The sequence below is a fragment of the Trachemys scripta genome, chromosome 11 (genome assembly GCF_013100865.1).
Source record: "Trachemys scripta elegans isolate TJP31775 chromosome 11, CAS_Tse_1.0, whole genome shotgun sequence".
Lineage (NCBI taxonomy): Eukaryota > Metazoa > Chordata > Testudines > Emydidae > Trachemys > Trachemys scripta.
In genome coordinates, this window is record NC_048308.1 from 29595361 (window position 1) to 29610689 (window position 15329).

At 43.7% G+C, this 15329-nt stretch overlaps 1 protein-coding gene across 6 annotated transcripts in view; it reads left to right on the forward strand.

Annotated features, from left to right (window-relative positions):
- PKP4 (plakophilin 4) overlaps positions 1-15329 on the forward strand; it is a 213563-nt gene that overhangs the window by 83598 nt on the left and 114636 nt on the right. The window lies entirely within an intron of this gene.

Consider the following 15329-nt stretch of genomic DNA (forward strand, 5'->3'; position numbering starts at 1 on the left):
AACAGTGACTTCAGTTATGATTTGACGTGATCTCCTTTTATGAAGATAGTGTATTTAATGTGTAGAAATGCTAATTTCATCTATGGCTAGGGTGATCATATGTCCAGATTTGGCTGGGACAGTCTCCTTTTTAAGCTCTGTCTTGGACATCATGACTTTTTTCACAAAACTGGGCATTTGTCCCATTTGTTCTTGCCCTAAGAAGAACATTTGGACAAGAGTAAATGGGACAAATGTCCATTTTTGCCAAAAAAGTCATGACATCTGTGATGTCAACTCAAGATGAATGGCAACGCATGGTAAGGCTCAGGCCACCTGGCATCGCCACTTACCCCGTGTCCCTTTTTCAGTATAGGGAAATATGGTCCCCTATCTATGGCCTTTCCAAATTGTTTTTGTGCCTGCCAAAAACACCTCCCCCAATGTAAGGCCAATTACACAGCTCATTTGAGATCATCTCTTATTTCATATTTGAAGTACTTCACCTCTGTCATTTGACAATATTGTTACTAACATAAAATTAGTGTTTCTACTCTGTAAGGCTTGATACATACAAAAACACCTTGCATGTGGAAATATATATCTTTTTCAATGTTTTTCAGTTTCTCTCTCTCTCTCTCTCTCTCTCTTACACATGCACACCTTAAAAAAAAAAAAAAAAAAAAAAAAAAAAAAGAGCTGGGTCTTTGCACTGCCTTATAAGCTAAACAACTAGAGCTCTATTGCCCCAGGAGGGAATGAGTTCTAAGGGTCCCAGATTCAAAATGACCTGCCTCCAGTTACCTCTCATTAAAGTCCAAGTTCACCTCAGCTGCCATTCCATTTCAAAGGGAAAGACATTATCTCTTAGACAGTTAAAGTCTCTTAAATGTTTAAGGCTCAAGCCTTTAAGAGTTTTGCAGAAAAATAGTTCATACCTTCATTGCATCCAAAAGAATCAGGATGTCAGTGCAGGTGTTGAACTGACGTGGTATTATTTATTCAGTGACATAAGGGTAATATACTCCTATCTACCACCTACCAGATAGGAAATCACATTTTGCATTAAACATAAATGCAGTTTTATTTATCTTTCGGTTCTTTCCATTGTGGTTTAATAAATGACCATTTACCTAATTAAGCTAATGAGGCTTAGGGGGGGAAATTAGCACTTAAATTAAGCCAGTTTGTCTTGTATTTGGTTTATGTAAATAATGAGTCTAGTAAAAATCTCCAAGCACATACATCTTCTGGGGGTATTTGTGCTATAGTTTTTTCATAGCTAATTGTAAAGGTACTGTACACATTTTTTGACAGTCTTGTGATGTCTGATTTGAAATATTTGATACTTTACCAAAAAAAACCCTTAATTGAATAGTAATCCAAAGATTTTAGGTATTAATGCTTCATATTTTCATAATATGGAATCCAAGATCACCTGTCCAAGGCTATACTGCAAGGAGCTTTCATGGGCAGTTATAGATATCGAATCAAAAGAGTGTTCTTAAATGTACATTCACACAAACACCAAGCTTCATTCTGACCCCTTTTCTTCTTGCTTTTACAATTGCACTGGACACTAATTGAGGGCTACTCAGAGAGTGTAATGTTATGTTACCACTCACAGGGGACACGTGGATAAAAATTGGGGGTTGGATATTACATCCTATAGCCTATGAGATCCACCTCTTTGGTTCATTTATTCTCTGCTATCACCCATTGAATGAAATTGAGAACATGCTGTTTCTAAGAGATGCAAGTGTAACGCTGACAGACCCCAGTCGTCAGAGGGCAGGATCGAATCAGGGACCTCTGGAGCTTAGTGCATGAGCCTCTACTGCATGAGCTAAAAGCCAATTGGCTGTTAGTTAAGGCTGTAGAACAGACTCAGTCTCTCTCTCAGACACCACACCCAGGAGGTGTGTGGTTTACACAAGCAGTATTTTTTAGCTTAGTCAAGATTAGCTTAGTCTTTACTGGCCTGGACAGGAGAAAGCTGCTGCCTTTATATCTTCAGTTTGTGATTTAAATGTAGATACTCACATAGTGCAGCCATCAACTAAGAGCATCATTGGTTAGTTAATTCTATACTAATTCAGAAGAACACAACACCTAGGTCTTCATGTGTCAGTAAAATGCAATTTTACTAAGCTTAAGAGAATTATTGTCAATGTCCTAAAGTGTCCTGTTTGACTGACCAAGACAAATCTTTCACATTTTTGCTACGTAAAATACCATCTTCCAGTTAAACTTTTTCTAATTAACTCCTTATAAACCTATGTATATTACTGTATCATTTTTTTTAAATTGGTCACTGACAATAAAGTCTTCTTAAAACAGATATATAACTAATCAATTTAACTAATCAATTTATCTGCTAATAAATATTTCCACATGACCCAGTATTGTACATCGAGGTTGTAAAATCCTGGTCATGCAGCAAAGTAAGAAGAAGCAATTAAAGTTGGTGGGGCAGAAACAAGTCACGTAGGGGTGACTGGGAGAAAGGGTCAACTTCCTAGCATGCAACTGTCTCCATCCCATAATGTCATCTATATCCCACAATTGTTGTGCCTTTTTTAAAAAACCCAAGAACTGGTGTGGCATTCCTTGCTATTCGCCATCTCTGACAGATGCATGGAGCCTGCATTATTGTCCTAAGAATTGAAAGCACAGGGTGCGCAATCCTCTGCTATTTGCAGAGCCATAAGAAGAACAAAATCAGTTGGGAGCATGACTGTTTCTTGGAGGGAAGATTCCTAGTGAGACCCAATTCAAGGTTGTTGGCATTCACAGAACAGCTGTAGATGCAAAAGCCAGCTGTTTCTGGGGCCAAGAAACAAGCACTGACTAGTGGAATCATGTAATGCAGACTTGGGATGACTTGCAATGGTTGCAGAACTTTCAGATGCTCAAGGCCACATTCCTGGGTATGCGTGCTGAGCTTGCCCCAATCCTCCAGCATAGGGACACCCAAATAAAAGTTACACTGACAGTGGAGAAGCAAGTGGCCATTGCACTGTGGAAACTTGTAACTCTGGATTGCTAGCAGTCAGTGGGATATAATTTTGAAGTTGGAAAATCCACTGTGTATGCAAGTTGATCTGTTGTCATGCAAGTGTGCAGGCCCATTAGTTATCTCCTGGTAGATGGGACTGTGACTCTTGACAATGTGGAGGACATAGTGGATGGATTTGCAGCAATAGGTTTCCACAACTGTGTGAAAGCAATAAATAGCATGCATATCCCTATTGTGGCACCAGACCACCTTGCCACAGAGTGCATCAACACAGGGCTACTTTTCTATTGTTATGCTAGCGTTGGTGGATCTCTAGTGATGCTTTGAAAGTGCATGACACTTGCATCTTTAAGAATGCAGGACTCTTCAGAAAGCTACAAGCAGGAACGTTCTTCACCGACCAGAAGATTGCCATTGGCAATGTTGAAATACCATTAGTAATCCTGGGGGACCGAGCCCACCCCTTGTTCCCTTGGCTCGTTAAACTGTACCTTAGCCACCTCATAAGCCCCAAGTGCCAGGTGCTGTCTCCTGAAAGTCACGCCTAGTGGTTGGAGCTGAGATTAAAGCTGTATGTAGAGTTGGGATTGAGGTGAGGGTTGGCCTGAGGCTGGAACTAAACTCTGGGGGCTGGCCAAAGTCAGAACCCAGATGAGAGTCCATGGGCCAGCCAAGTACTATAGCCAGAGTCCTGATACAGGCCAAAAGTCAAAGCTAGGAGGTCAGGTGGTAGAAGCAAGGCTGGAGCAGGTCAGTAACAGGTCTGGAGGTCAGAGTAGGGCCCGGACAAGGCTGGAACGGGGCTTAGGACAAGGCTGGAACAGGGCTTAGGCAAGGCTGGAACGGGGCTTAGGCAAGGCTAGGAGTCTAGAGAGAGTGTTACACTGAGAAGCAGTAGGAGGGTTTCTGGCTGTGTAGTGCTGTTGAACAGACTGATTTGCAGTTTTAGTGGGGTTGGGGAAATACCTGAGCCTGTGGGTCATCTGACCCAGGCTCTGCTCAGGGATAGGATGCTGCCAGATGAGTGGAGACTCTGTGTGGAAGGGTAAGTCAGTGCAGCTGAGTTATTGCCGCATGCCTGAGTGATGACTCACTGCAGCTCTGTTGGAAGGGCACCTATTGATGTTGTGTCCACCTACATCTAAAGGCTCCTCCTCCAGGCTAAGGGGAGGAACTATTGAACCCAGGACTCAAGTAAATTCAGGGGGCAACAAATGAAAAAGCAGGGACAGAAGTGAAGGTCACAGTGTCAAAAGCAGGGAGCCAGAGGGGGGACTCCTAGCAGAGAACCCCGGACAGCACCTTGCTGCTCCTCAAAGCCATTCAGGGAGCCAGTAGATGCAGCCCAGAGGAACTCTGCCCTGATACATGACTTCAGGGAGGAGCGGAAATAGGCCCCACAGTCTCAGAGCACATCCCCATCCAACAGTCCTCCTTCTCGTATGATGGACAGCCGCCTTGGCCAATGCCAGGAGAAGGTTGACAAGTAGATCTCACGACTTCGTGGGCCAATGGATGGGGTGTGCAAATATAGGGGGTGTGGGGAGAAGTGCAGCCAGAACCTGAGAAGAAGGTTCTGGAGGAGCCAGAAAAGGGGCTGCAACCTTGCACACTCAATATAAATGTGTGCCAGGGTCTCCTCACGTCACAAAAAGGGCAAGCGTGTGGAGGAGGATGAATTGCACCAAATACATGCCTATGCTCATGGCTCCATGAAGGAACTGCCAACTAATATTCCCAGCGGGCCGAGGGTAGAGTACTGACTGGCCCACTGGGGCTCCTCACCCTCCATAGTTGATAGGAGGTCTACCACTTGGTATTGAGGCGGGACAGGAGGATGAGGAAATGATGAATATGGAGCAGGAATGCCTACAGTTGTTTCCTAGGCGCGGTTCAGAGACAGACTGGCTGCAGATCATGCAGCCAGCTCAGGTGTTGCGGAGTGGGTGGCCAGGGTGGGGCTTGCGAGGTAGGGATCCAATGGCAAGGTCTGGAGGGAGGCTAAGGAGTACCTTTCTACAGGACCTGCTCAAATAAGGCCCCAAGAGGCAAGCAGTAAGGCTGCCCTCACCTTCTGGAGTATACCTGGTGGACACAAGGAGTGGAGAGCCTCATGGGCTGACCGAGCACCAGGGGGTCTACCCATTCCCTCCAGTCATAGTGCAGAAGGCCTCTGATCCTGGTGGCACCAGCCAGGACCAACCTCTGGTGCACCAAGGGGGACTCCACCACCTGCACACCAAAATGGGGGTTGTGTAGCAGGGGCTCTGTGAGGAGATTCTCCCTCTCAGCGGTCGCCACTGACCTTGTCACCAAGACTAGCTTCCAGGTTCTGAGGAGGTCCTGGTAGAAGACCAGCAGCTTAGAGAGGTCTCATGAGAGACCCCTCAGATGGAGGTAGAAGAGCTGGTGGTCATATCGGTGCCCTTGGAGGCAGCTGAAGAAGGTAGGCAATAACACGCTCCATGCCAGACTACCCGCCCCACAAAGGAATCTCTGCAAGGCCTGGAAGCGGGAGATGTGGACCTGATTGTGGAGGCAGAGCAGGCCCTGTCCACCTACTCCAGGTTGACTGGAGGAGGGGCAGCTGAGGGAGCAGCCCTAGTTTGGTTGTGGGTTTGCCTCACACGAAGGAAAGATTCAACTAAAGATTCAACTACCGGTTCAGCAGGTGCAGAATGACAGTTGAATGTGCTTTTAGTAGATTGAACGGCTGCTGGCATTGTTTACTCACAAGATTGGATCTGAGTGGGGAAAAAATCCCAATGGTTATAGCTCCCTGCTGTGTACTTCATAATATCTGTGAAGCAAAGAGGGAAAATCTGCTGCCTGTGTGGAGGTAGAGCGAATGTCTGCGGAGTTTAATCAGCCAGACACAAGCTCTATCAGAAGAACTCAACACAGAGCTATATTGCTTAGAGAAGCTTTGAAAGAACACTTTTAATAGTGAGCCACTGTAATGCATTGCAGTGTACTGGGCTCTACCTGGCCCTGCTGTTTTGGGGGTCTGTCAGGAATTGTGCTGGGCTTGGTGTACATTTATGAATAGAACACTGTCAATGCATCTATTAATTTTGTAGTGTTTGCTGTACATTTATGATTATTACACTGTTTATCACTGATCCTATGGGTTGTGTCACTTTGTACAGTAACAAGTAAGTAGGTGCTTTCACAACTGCTAGACACTTTGCAACGTATGTTGTGAACTAATAAAGATGAATTATTTTCCAAATAGAATTTTATTCAGCAACAAAATCAGTGCAAAGAAAATTATGTGCAAACTAAATGCAAATACATTAATAAATTTATGGAACAGAACTTAACAAGTGGAAAGAACACTGATGTCCATTTTACCTACACAAACAGCAACCCTGGCTCTCTCAGGTCAGTGTATGTGAAGCTCTGGTTCTTCTTGACATACCCCGGGCGGAGTGGTAGGGGTAGGGATGCAGCGACTGATACCACATGGAATATTGAAGTGGGGGGCATAAGGAGGTGCTGTAATGGAGTTTTCATGAACTGCAAAGTGGGGCAAGCTTGTGATTGTTGAACCTGTAAGTCCCCAAGAGTTGGTAGCATCTGTGTTTCCTGCTGGAGAAGACCCATTATGTCCTAGTGCATCTCCCTCTCCCTTTTCCTGCTGTGATACCTGGGCTTTTCTCCAATCCACTCTTTCCTTCTCCAGGTTGTCTGCAATGTTCACCCTTCAGGTCCTTTTCTCATAGTCTGATGCAGCACTGGCTTGCAAGATTCCATTGAACATGTCCTCCCGAGTCCTCTCCTTTCTCCTCCTTATCTGGCTCAGGGATTCCACAAGTACAGAGGGGGAACCCCTCAAGGCTGCAACAGCAGCAGCTGTAGATAAAATACACAGAGGTACCACTGTCAGTATAGTCACAATGGAAAGTAAAAGTAAAGATTCAGAACTCACTTCCTTTGCTCCCCATAACTTTTAAACAAGACATGTTTATTGATACTTCTGCTTCAGAGTGCTTGTGCACGGCACCATTCACAGCACCAGCCATGGTGAGTATGACCCACCGGGGATGAGGGAAATGAGGAGCGAATTGCTCAGTTGCATGAAATTATGAATCTAGGGCAATAGTACTGAATACAAGCGCCATTTGCCACAGGCGGTGATGATTTTAGCTAATATCTCACTCCTGAGGGTAACAAAGGTACAGAGAGCACAGGTGCTGCTGGCTTCCCGAAGTCCTCTGGGCCCATATGCTGCTAGCCTGCATAGTACAATGGTACCTGCCATAGTTATCCCCAACTGAGGTGGGGAAAGTGTCATATGAAGAAAGAAGTAAGACTGCCCTCCCTAGAAAGAAATCATCTGGAGAGGATTGCAGAGTATCTCTGTGACAGTTTTATCGAGATGTCTTAGGAGGATTCAAGGGACATCCTTGTGTACGTAAACAAACTGCTCTGTTCCTCCCTCCCCAGCTCCCCCCAGGAATGAAAAACATAACAATGCTACTTCTCTCTGTACCGCTACCTCTCCTAGTACAAGTAAATTAATGAAAAGTAACTAGGTGTATTCTGTTAAAGTTGGCACCATCAGTACATCATGCAATAGGAAATAGAATTACACGCTTATCTGAGGATCCTTCCCTTCATTTCACCTGTGCTCGACAGCTGGGACTGGCTGGACTGTACTGGAATTCCAAACAGGTACTGCATGATAGCTGGTCTCCCTGGTCACATCCCCCCATCCTCCTCCTCTTTCTCCTACCTCCTCATCCTCGCTGTTCATGCCAGTGGCCTGTGACTCAGGCTCCTCGGAGGTATCCTTGGTAATCTGCAGGGTGGTAGTGGGGTCTCTGCCACCTAGGGCATGGAACTCTTTGTAAAAGTGGCAGGTCTATACCTTGGTACCGGATTGCCTGTTGGCCCCTCTGGCCTTTTGATATGCCTGATGCAGTTCCTTCACTTTTATGCAGACTTGTTGCTGATCCCTTTCGTACCTCTTCACCTGCATCCCCCATACAATCTGCTCATAGATGTCCATGTTTCTACTGGTCCATAGCTGTGCCTGCACAGTCTCTCTTCTCCCCACAGGCCCAGGAGATCTAATATCTCCTATGTACTCCAAGCCAGAGAGCATCTGGAGCCTGGAGCCCACATGGGCAGCTGCACACAACAATGAGAGCTGCTAGATGTGCTCACCATGTTGGACAATCAGGAAAAGGCATTTCAAAAATTCTAAGGGCTTTAAAGGTGAGGGCGGTCTTCTAGTCATTGTGACCCCTGGGCAGTTGATTTCACAAGGGTGACCAGCGTATTCAGTGTCTGGTATTGTGTGACAGCTGTTGGAGGACTGTTAGAGTAAACATAAGTAACATAGTGTCCGTTCTTGTGCTGCGTCGACCTCAGTACATTGACCATGGCTCAGTGCCACTTGCGGCGGTGATGGTGCATTGTCGTAACAGGGCGCTTACATCATGGGAGACAAATTTAAGTGTAGATACATGCACAACTAGGTCAATGCAACCTAACTTTGTGGTGTAGACCAGGCCTGAGTCACAGTGATGTGCCGGTGACAGAGAGGAGCAGCCCTATTTCAGCTGCATCTCAGAGCCACAATCTATTAGTATTAAGTCACTTGTATGTCAAAAAGTTTCCTCTGCAATAGTTTTATTTATACATAGATAATCTGTTAGTGTCTTCAGGTTTTCATTGACACCCTCTGAAATCACAAGAATATTTATTCCTTGCCCACACTACGAAGTTATGCTGACATAGTTGTTGTGTTGGCTAGGAATGTAGGGAAAAAATCGTGTGTGCCTGAAACCACACCATCTCCCACCTTCCTTAAGTTCCCTGTAAGCTGCACAGCCATGCAGCAGCCTATTTAGCGCCGCACAGGCACTCAGGGAACCCAAACCTACTGCGGCCAGGGCGGCCCGGCCCCAACTCTGCTGTGGCCCAAACCTGCCGCACCGGGGCACCAGAACCCAGCCACAGCTGGGGTGGCTCAGCCCGGCTCAGACCCAGCCACAGCCGGGGCAGTGTGGCCCAGACCAGACCCAGGTGCGGCTGGGGCGGCCTGGTCTGGCCTGGACCCAGGCACCCAGCCCCAGCTCGGACCTGCTGGGGCCGGGGGAAGGGGGCCTATCCTGCAGCCCCAGTCATGGAGCTGCCCCGGTGGGGAGAGGCACCTTCCCCCTCCCAGCCCAGGTGCTGCTGCGGGGGGAGAGAGCTGGAGGGAGTCCTCTCTCCCCGCTGTAGCCCTGGAGCACCCTCCTGCATCCCAAACCCCCAGCCCCAGTCCCCAGCCCAGAGCCCACACCCCTAGTCCCAGCCCTCACACCCCTGCACCCCAACCCTCTGCCCCAACCTTGAGCCCCCTCCCACACTCCATGAATTTTGTTATGTGCACCAATATGTTATGTGCACTTCATATTGGTGCACATAACAATGTTCATTCTGCACATGTGTGGGAAAAATTAGAGGGAACACAGCCTCTCCCCACCCCGTACAAATCCATCCATGCCAGCAGAAGAGTGCTTCTGTCTGCTTAGCTAATGTTGGTTGGGGGAGTGGTATTACTGTACTGACACAGGATCTCCTGTCAGCTTACATCTGTACGAGGCTGTGCCTACAGAGCTTTGCTGGCTTAGGCTCTGGTGTGAAGAGAGAGCCTTAGAGACAAAAATGGTACAGCAAGATTGTTTTTGATGCTGTAAATCAGTAATACAAAATATTGAAATATGTTGTAAATGATAGATTGGGAAGAATAGTAATAAGTTTTTCAGTGTACCTGTTTGTTCTTTAAAGACTGTTTCAATGCAGCAGCAGGTAGGATAGTCAGCTTTCCATAATCATACATCTATCAATGCACCTCACTTCTAACCAGCATTACTACTGAAAATTCAGCCCTGGGCTTCTCCTGAGCAGAGTCTGTCAGCTTTATCAGATTGTGTGATAATTCTGTGATGCAGACAGAAGTCTATACATACTCGGAAGAGATCATTAAACTTTTATTAAACAGGCTGCCTATCCTGCCATGTGGAAGGTTAGTTGCATTAACCTGTTGCATCATGTAGCCAGCTCATCTCCCTCCCCTCACTAGTTACTGTCTCCATGTAGCAGATGAAAATTTTGTACTGTTGGGAAGTAGAACTCTTAACTTTATTACACCACTTAAATATTTTTGTATTTAACTGTAAAGTACTGAATGCACATTTATTACTTGTGACAACACAAGGTGTCATTTAACCTTTTAACAAAAAGAAAACAAAACTTTGGCTGCACTTTGACAGTATACTAAATTGTCAACAAATCAACTTTGCAGGCAGTGAATGGTAGAGATAAAGACCTCCAGAAGTAGTTTTATTTGGAGCAGTTCACTGAAGCACAGTTCTTCAAGCAACCATTTTTAATTACTTCTCATTGCCATTCTGATTGCAAACAATTTCTGACACAAGTCAATTTCCTTTGGGACGTAAAAATCCAAATGATAATGGTCCCCACCAGCTGGAATTAAAAATGTGTATCTAAAAGTCCTGTAGGGCATTTATGCTGATGGAAATTCAGCCAGCATTCCTATTAAACTGAAGCATTCAAGCTAACTCTAACAATCTAATACAGTAGCTATATGAAGACTTTTGATTTTAAAATGAATGGTTTTCATAACTATTAGAATGGCTTGTTTTCTCTGCTGTGTGTAATATATCATTTCCTTTTCCACAATATAAATAAAATATAATGTGCAGATTTATTGTTTAAAAAAAAACATTCCAGATGAATTCAGTAAAATATTATACACCATCGAGTATTAAACATTTTCCTATAAAAGAAAGATACTCTTCATTTATAAAATATCTTTGTGTGTGTTAATGGCACCATTTCTCTAAGAGTGTCAAAGTGTTGAGATATATAGGTGAGAGCAAGCAGACTACAAGGCAAAGTCAAGGGAATAGTGGTCCATCTGAGAAGCAGTAGCATGCAAGGCATTCCTGACTTCACCTGATTGTGTCATCCTAGCTGGTATAGGACATTCCACTGCATGCAGTAAGATGTCTGTCTGAAAGAGGCGTTTGTGCATATCAGGTGCTCTGATTTCCTTAATGTTTCTAGCTATCTAAAAGTATAATTATTATTTAATTTCTGTGTTAATTCAGGTTGAAGTTTACTCCTGAGGGCATTCTGTGCCAAAAAATTAAAAATTCTGCGCACAATAATTTAAAATTCTTCAAAATTCTGCAAATTTTATTTCTCACATAAATTTGGAGGCTCCAACATGGCATTGGAGAGCACAGGCCACTGGCTGCATAGAGGTGGGAGATCACTGTGCAGCTCCCTCCTGGGACACGGACTCAATGCTGAGGCTGCACCCAACCCTAACACAGAACAAGGACCAGGCCTGCCCCAGAAACACTCCAGGGCCCTGCCCCTCTGTGCCAGGGGCACCAGGTGTGGGCAGACAGGCTCATCAAGGCAGTGTCCAAGTGTGGAGGGGCTCAATGTGGGGAGATCCAGGTGTGGGTTGAGAGGGTTCTGTGTGGGGCAATCTGGGTGTGGGGGGGATCTGGATGCATGAAGGCTTGTTGGAGGGTTCTGGGTGCAACGGTAATGGGACTCTGAACGGAGGTCCAGGTGAAGGTGGTTGGGGCTCAGCAGGGGAGTCTGGGTGTGGGAGTGATAGAGCTCAGCAGTGGGGGGGTCCAGATGCTGGGGGAGTATGGCTCAGTGGGATGGGGATCCAGATGCAGCTGGTTGGAGCTCGGTAGGGTGGGTATCAAGGTGTGGGTGGCTCATCAGGAGAGTCTGGGTATAAGGGGGTCTGGATGCACGGAGGTTGGGCAGATGAGGGAGCAGCTCCCTGTGCAGTGATCCCTCCCCCTGCAGCTGAGGAGCAATGGGTGCAGGAAAGGGGGAGGAGAGTTTGCAGAGCTTCCTACAGTCAGGGGAAAAATCTGGGGGTGGGTCTGACCCGGCCCCAGATGCCATGTAGGAGAAGAGGAAGTCCCATCCTCTCCAGTCCAGCCGGGACTAACAGCTGAATCCGGCACAGGGTAGGAGCCACCAGCCAGGTGTTCCCCAGTCCCACCCCCTGCCCCACAGTGATTTACCTCTCTGCTGGCTGCCCTGGGCACCCAAAACATACTGCTCTTGTGGCTTCCCTTTGCTTCCCCATCAGAAAGTCATTTTTCTGTGGGGAAGCAAAGAAATCTGCAGGGGACATAAATATTGCGCATGTGCAGTGGCACAGAATTTCCCCAGGAGTAAAAGTTCCTTAGTCAAGTACACGTGGAACAATAATGTATATAGTATGGTATTTAATAGTTCAGACTTTAGAAAAGTCTGATTTGAAATGGCTTTTATATTACTGCAATGTATTATGTCATACCACCAAACTAATTATAAACCATGTACATTAATTTTATGATGATCAGTGGCTTTCTGCAAAAAATGCACATAAATCACCACAATCATTAGATTTTTTTAACCTGATTTTTATACTAAAATTTAATAATAAATAACTGGTTACAGCACTCGCTGTGATTAGAGTGTGTAAATAAAAGAGCTGGACTTGACGACTCACTATGTTGGAGAACTGAGTACACAGTAAATTTCATTTTCTTTAGTTCAGCATGGAATGACACATTTTAACTTCAGATGTAGTGGTTGACATTTTTGTACATGGTGCAAGAATTTTATTTATTATTTTATTATATTCACAATTATCTAAAAAGCTTAGGAGGAATCAGATTTGTTCAGGTTATCGGAAGTTGGTAGCAATATAGGACTTCCCATATTGAGTCCAACAAGTGTTCATCTAGTCCAGTATTCTCTCACATTCACCAGAACAAGATATTTCAGAGGAACGTGCCAGAAACCCTGTAGTGGACAATTACGGAGTGACTTGCTTGAATCTCCATTATTTAGAGGTTGATACATTTACAGGTTTATAATCCCTTATTTAAATTTGTTAATGTATCTAATGTAACTATGAATGATCCAATTTTCCAAATAATTATTGAAATCCTACTAAGCTGTAGGATTCAGTAATATCTTATGACCGTGAGTTCACAAATTAACTATGTATGGTGTAAAGTTTCTTTTGATTTTCAATTTCATTGAATATCCTCTTCTTGTGTTAAGAATAGATAGCATCCAATTTACCTTTTCCTATACCATTAATTGCTTTGTGTTCCTTTGTCACTTTTCTATATTGCATTGCTAAGACAAACAGTTCTTACTCTTTCAATGTCTTTTCATGTGGCAGTCTCTTATTTTTGTCTCCCATCTCTAGACCCCTTCCACTTCAGATACATTTTTAATAAATAGGATGACCAATATTGAATCCATATTCTATGGGAGAGTGTGTACCATTGGTTTATGTAACGGCATTGTAAAATCTTCAGTGTTCTTTTTCTTGTTCCATTCCATTCTTTCTACAACCTTGTATGTATATAAAATCTACAAATTGAGCAGAATTTTTCTTTGACCTGTCTCTTATATGTTTGTACGGTGCTTAACACAGCAGAACCTGGACTTTGGTTGAGGTCTTCAAACACTGTTGGGAATACAAATAGTGAATCATAATAACCAATGCAGGATGATGCTCATGGTCTGTTTTCTGAGTGGTTACTGTAAATTTAGAATCTAGTCCATTGTATGAGTAGTTCATATTATTCCTTCCATTGTGCATTACCCTGTGATTGTTGGCACTGAATTTCATCTACCATTATGCTGCCCACTCATCTAGCTTTCTTAGGTCCCTCAGAAGTTCTTAATCTACATTATCTCATCTGCAGTTTTTGTCACCTCATGTTCACCTCTTTCCCAGATCATTAATAAAAATATTTAAAACACTGGTCCTAATGCAGATTCTGGGAGCACCTCACTGTTAACCTGTTGCCATGAAGTTCAGGGCTTCCAAAAAATAAAATTTGGCATCCCATAATGTAATTTAGACTCTTAAATTTTGAATTTATTGGAAATGTGTAATTTGTCATTTTGTTTAACATGTTTTGGCAGAGGATATTATCTTGATTTTTTTTAAAAAAAACCTATCTATTCTACATATTTACTGGGCATTCTCATATAGATATAGGTGATTTTTTGAATACAGCGTTCAAAAGATGAGTTCTGAACACTGTAGTCATAAGTAATCCTAACTTTCTCTAATGGTGCTTGTTTAAAATTATATATTTATGGAATACGTTACAAATTATAGGATTTCCATGAAAAACTAAAATAAAAAACACATTAAAATGTATGTGCTCTATCTGCATGGAAAATATGTCTAGTTTGTAAAACACAGGGTGCTCAGTGTTATTACAGCATATAATGTAGATCTTCACAAATTCTTTTGTATTTAAAACAAATAAACTACTTGATCTGGTTTGTATTACATTTACACATTCTTTCAGGCCCCTCTACACTGGTAGAGCTGTGTAAATGGGGCCTTACTATGGACAAGAACCAGGCAAATTTCACTGGTCTACAATTTTTGAGAAGTCGTCTGTTTCAGAGATAAAATGTGCTATTTATTATGTATTTTGATGTGCTGAATTCAAATATGACAATTAAAACAACTGATTGGCTACTGTTTCTAAGATATTTAAGTTTTTACATTTTATGTCTATGTATATTGTGTAGATAGTAGAGTTTTAATCATAAATTATACACCTAGGTCTTTTCATGTGTTTATGGTTGCTTTACATGATAATATTTCACCTGTCCTGTTCATGTAACACTTTAAAAATCAGCAAAAAGGTTATCTAAATAAAATTTATTATGAAACAAAAGGCAAAAAACTATTATGTACATAGTTTAGTCCTATTCAGTGTCTACTCGGCGCTTCTTGGCTTGTCTCTTGTATTCATTAAATGGAGCATCTCTTGTCAGTGTCTAGCAATAGTCTGCAAGCATTGATGGTCTCCATTTGCCCTGATAGCGTTTCTCCATTGTTGCTATGTCCTGGTGAAATCAATCGCCGTGCTCGTCGCTCACCGCTCCGCAGTTCGGTGGAAAAAAATCTAGATGAGAGTGCAAAAAATGTATCTTTAGTGACATGTTGCAACCAAGACTTTTGTAGGCCTTGAAGAGGTTTTCCATCAACAACCTGTAGTTGTCTGCCTTGTTGTTTCCGAGAAAATTTATTGCTACTAACTGGAAGGCTTTCCATGCCGTTTTTTCCTTGCCACGCAGTGCATGGTCAAATGCATCATCTCGAAGAAGTTCATGAATCTGTGGCCCAACAAAGACACCTTCCTTTATCTTAGCTTCACTTAGCCTTGGAAATTTTCCATGGAGGTACTTGAAAGTTGCTTGTGTTTTGTCAATCGCCTTGACAAAGTTCTTCATCAGACCC